This window comes from Bison bison, unplaced genomic scaffold (genome assembly GCF_000754665.1).
Source record: "Bison bison bison isolate TAMUID 2011002044 unplaced genomic scaffold, Bison_UMD1.0 scf7180017864361, whole genome shotgun sequence".
Classification (NCBI taxonomy): Eukaryota; Metazoa; Chordata; class Mammalia; order Artiodactyla; family Bovidae; genus Bison; species Bison bison.
Window position 1 is genome coordinate 1947575 of NW_011494933.1, and position 5105 is coordinate 1952679.

The following is a 5105-nucleotide window of genomic DNA, read 5'->3' on the forward strand; positions in this document are numbered from 1 at the left end:
ATTCATAAAAGGTTAAATGAAACATTATTTTCATTAGGTCTCTTCACAGCCATCTTGAGTGATTATCTAGAGCTTGTCAGGTTATGTGATTATTTTCCTTCTATGTAAGGCAACGTGAAATTTATAAAATTTATTGGATATTTTGAAAGACTGGCAATTTAATAATGTTAGTAGCTAAGGCATGCTTGATTCAGAAGATAGACAGTGGAGACTTTGTTATTCCTTACAATGGTTATCTAAAGGGGTCTGGTGAATTAAAAAATGTTTTCCAGGGCCCTTCCTGTGCTACGGGCTGGTGAGGAGATGGTGGCGAAGGTTTCCTGGCCATTCCCCTCCAACTACTCCCCAGCGGGAGCTGGAACCAGTTGGCCTGCAATGAGATTTCATTCTCACCATTCAAAGGACATCCTTTCTGAGCTGCTGTGAATAAATTTGGAGTGATACTGTATGTTTCTATCTGATGGAGAATTAGCTGAACCTTGACTAAATATTGTTGCACTGGACGACTTCAGAATATTATTGGGCATGTAACTCAACAGGAGTCAGAAGCCCCATGGACTGAAGCACATTGGCCTCGATCAGATCTGGGACGACCTCAGAGCTGGCATCCAGCAAGTGTACACTAGACGGAGCACGGCCAAGTCCAGATCTACAGAACTCTACACTCACACGTGTAACTACCACACCAGTGTTCGGAACACAAGTGTTCACCAGTCCAACCAGGCTCGAGGGGCTGGTGTCTCTCCTAAATTGAAAAAGGAGCAGACTCCAGGGGAGCTCAGTTTGCAGGCTTGGAATTGTACAAATGGCTTAAAGAATTCCTGAAGAATTACTTGACAAATCTTCTTAAGGATGGAGATGATTTTATGGATGTGAGTGTACTGAAGTTCTACACTAAGCAATGGGAAGACTACAAATTTTCAAGCAAAGTGCTGAATGGGATTTGTGCCTACCTCAATTGACATTGGGTTCACCATAAATGTGACAAAGGGTGGAAAGGAATCTATGAAATCAATTCTCTTGCATTGGTGACTTGGGGAGACTGTCTTTTCAGGCCACTGAATAAAGAGGTGACAAATGCTGTTTTAAAACTCATTTAAAAAGAAAGAAGTGGTGAAGCCTTCAATACAAGACTGGCAAGTGGAATTGTACGGTCTTACGTGGAACTGGGGCTGAATGAAGATGATGCCTTTGTGAAGGGCCCTATGCTAACAGTGTAAAAAGAATCCTTGCATATCAGTTTCTTGCTGACACAGAAAGATTTTTTACCAGAGAGAGTACTGAATTCTTGCAGCAGAACCCGATTACCCTCTTTGCTGGAGGAGCAGCAGAGGGTCCAGATGTACCTTCATGAGAGCACGGAGGATGAACTTGCCAGGAAGTGGCAGAAGGTGCTCATCAAGAAACACCTGGAGATCTTCCACACAGTTCATGAACCTTCTGGATGCCAACAAAAATGAAGATTTGGGTCTCATATATAATCTTGTATCTAGAATCCAGGATGACCTGGGAGAATTGAAAAAACTCCTGGAGATACACATTCATAATCAGAGTCTTGCAGCAATTGAGAAGTGTGGAAAAGCTGAGTTAAAAGACCCCAAAATGTATATACAGACAGTGTTGGATGTTCATAAAAAATACAATGCCCTGGTGATGTCGGCATTCAACAATGATGCTGGCTTTCTGGCCTCACTGGACAAGGCTTGAGGTTGCTTCATAAACAACGTGGTTACCAAAATGGCTCAGTCATCTAGTAAACGCCCCTAGTTGCTGACTTGATACTGTGACTTGCTGGAGTCCAGCTCCAGCAGCCAGGGATTCAACCTGAAGGGGTGATTGGACTCTTTTGAGGCAGCCTTTCAGTTTTCTTGGACTGACTATTTTATTTCAAGCGAAGATTCTCTTTTATACTTTTACAAAAGCATTAGATCAGAGGTTTGACATCAGTTCCCCCTGACCCAGATTTTTTGTCTCCAAAAGTCATTGTTGCCCCTCAAAAGGAGTTCCTGCCTCAGTGATTCTCTTATCTACTTCTCATGTGTCCTTGTGAATACATAGTAACTCCTGTTAATGTCTGGGCTGCGTACCACATTCCTCAGTTTATTTCTTATCTTTCTAACTCCTTTTTGTCCCTAATATCTAAGCTCGCTATTTCTTAAAAAGGGCTTCTAGCTATTAATATCTCTAAAGTTCCTAATCTCTATAAGCTATAGTAGAATATGCTAACATTACAACATTCCTTAAATCTTTAGCTTCTAACTATTTTAATTATTCCTAAGCCCTAAATTCAGCAAACTCCTTTGCCATAAACACTTTCCTAACAAATAGGCTTCAGATAGCAATCCCTCCCATGGCCTCAAGCTGTAGCCTACGTGCTTACCCTGGAACACTCTTTTGTAAAAGTCCTTGAACAAATGTCAATGATTAACTTTACAAATTATTTTCTGAGCACAGCTGCAGAAGACTTTGTGCCTTCTCAAGCTCCTCTCAAGAACAATAAGCACGTTAATATTCTTTTCAGTCAACTCAGCCGAGGAAAGGGAAAAACAAGTCAGAATCACAAAGCCTAACTCCTTCATCCCAGGTCCATGCCTGTGGGACAAAAAGAGGGAGTTGGGGCCATGCCTCCATTTTGTCAGTAATGCCTAACGCGGCTCCTGACTCCCTTTTAAAAGAGTTCAAAGAACCATTCAACCAAGTGATGGTGGTCTTCAAATAAATTGAAGACAAAGATGTGTTTCAGAAGTTCTACATGAAGAGGTTGTCTCTGCTGGCTAAGAGGTTGTCTGTCAGAGTGTGTGAGTGATGATGACGAGGCAAGCACAATCTCTAAGCTACAGCAAGCTTGTGGGTTTGAGTATATCTCTAAACTTCAGCGTGGGCACAGCTCCTCGGTATGTAAAACCTGTAGGACTTGTGCCAAAATGTCCGTTTTGATCTGGGTGCTCCTGGTCAGCTGCTGATGGCATAAGCCATCAGCATAAGCATTCAATGTTTCAAGACATTGGTGTAAGCAAAGATTTGAATGAGCAGTTCAAAAAGGACCAGATGAACTCCAAGCCGCTGGACTTGGATTTCAGTATTCAAGTACTGAGTTCCAGACTGTGGCCCTTTCAGCAATCTTGTACATTTGCCTTGCTGTCTTGGGCTGGAAAGGAGTTATCAGCAATTCACACCCGTTTACTCCAGCCATCACAGTGGCAGAAAATTGACATGGTTATATCAAGTGTCAAAAGGAGAATTAGTAACAAACTACTTCAAAAACAGATACACTTTGCGGGCATTTACAGTCCAGATGGCCATCCTGCTCTAGTACAACACAGAGGATGCTTATGCCATCAGCAGCTGACCGGGAGCACCCAGATCAAAACGGATATTTTGGCACAAGTCCTACAGGTTTTATGCTCTGAGGGGCTGTGTCCACCCTCAGACTTTTTGGGGTTAAGCCAGGAAACTGTAGGTGTCCTCCTCCCTGTCCACTCTCTCCAAATACTCTATCTCGATCAGAATGTCAATGCATTTCTTAATTTACTGGGTCCTGGGGCTTGCATCTTGAGGACAGCTGAGTCAGTACTTAAACAGGTTTTATGGAAGTCAAAGTTATTGGTCTTGTAAGATGAAAATGCAAATGCGGATGAGGTGGAATTGAAGCCAGACACCTTAATAAAATTAAATATTTGTTATAATAAGAAGAAATGAAGGGTTAACTTCAATATGCCACTGAAAATGCAGAAACAAGAAACCACACACCTAAACATCCAGGAAGATTGCAAACTACTGATTCTGGCTATTGTCAGAATTATGACAATGAGGCAGGTCCTAAAACACCAGCAGTTACTTGGAGAACTACTGACTCAGTTGTCCTCAAGATGCAAGCCCCAGGACCCAGTAAATTAAGAAATGCATTGACATTCTGATGGAGAAAGAGTATCTAGAGTGAGTGGACGGGGAGGAGGACACCTACAGTTTCCTGGTTTAACCCCAAAGAGTCTGAGCGTGGGCATAGCCCCTCGGTGCATGGGGAGGGGAGCTGAGTGTGCAGCGGCGGAGCCTCTGGACTCCTGCTCGGCCTGAGGCCCAGGCTCCCATCGTGGGCTGGGGCTACTGGAGCTGCTCAGGATCGCCACAATTCACGTCGTCCATACTGACACCAATGCCATTTAACCTAATTTAAGACTAAAGGGTGGAGAAGACAATGGCACCCCACTCCAATACTCTTGCCTGGAAAATACCATGGATGGAGGAGCCTGGTAGGCTTCAGTCCATGGGGTCGCTAAGAGTCGGACATGACTGGGCGACTTCACTTTGACTTTTCACTTTCATGCATTGGAGAAGGAAATGGCAACCCACTCCAGTATTCTTGCCTGGAGAATCCCAGGGATGGGGGAGCCTGGTGGGCTGCCTTTTATGGGGTCACACAGAGTCGGACACGACTGAGGAGACTTAGCAGTACCAAGACTAAAGGGTGGGACCTTCCACGCTGAGGGCTGCACGCTTCTGCATCCGAATCAACCCATTGGCCACGTGAGCACCGCCTGCTGGCGGGGGCCCCTCTGAGGCCAGCAGGCCTGGAGAGCCGCTCTGAAGCAACCCACGTGTAATCTGCTATGAAAAGCCACTTGTATGGTGTCCTTCATCTTTTTAATGTGTGAAAATAAAGAAAATTAAAGGATTTCTGTACAAAAAAAATATTTTCCACAAACAAGACGTATAATTTCATCAAATCATTTACTAAAGTTTGATTCCATATGACTATATTTAGTCATATAATATGAAGACACTTAACCAACTGGAATGGCAAGTTATACTAAGATCACAACTATCCACATTTTAGAATTATTTGCTGAAGACATCTATAACGAAGACATCAAAATGTCAAATTTTGTTTATATGTATATTTCAATAAAGTCTCACATCATTTCCTTATAATCAAATATTTATACTTAAATTTAAAAATATTTAGTTATAAAAGTATATTAAGTGACTAAATAAATAACGTATGAAATAAATTCAATTTGCCACCAAAGAGATGTTACCAATTCTATAGGAACTTTATTTTTTTTCACAAAGTTTAAAAGGTTTCTTTTCTCTTTTTTTAAAGATGA

The 5105-nt window shown here is 42.4% G+C and overlaps 1 pseudogene; it reads left to right on the top strand.

Moving 5' to 3' along the window:
• Positions 1–525: 525 nt before the first annotated feature.
• Positions 526–3979, top strand: LOC104999682 (annotated as a pseudogene).
• The last annotated feature ends 1126 nt before the right edge of the window (positions 3980–5105 follow it).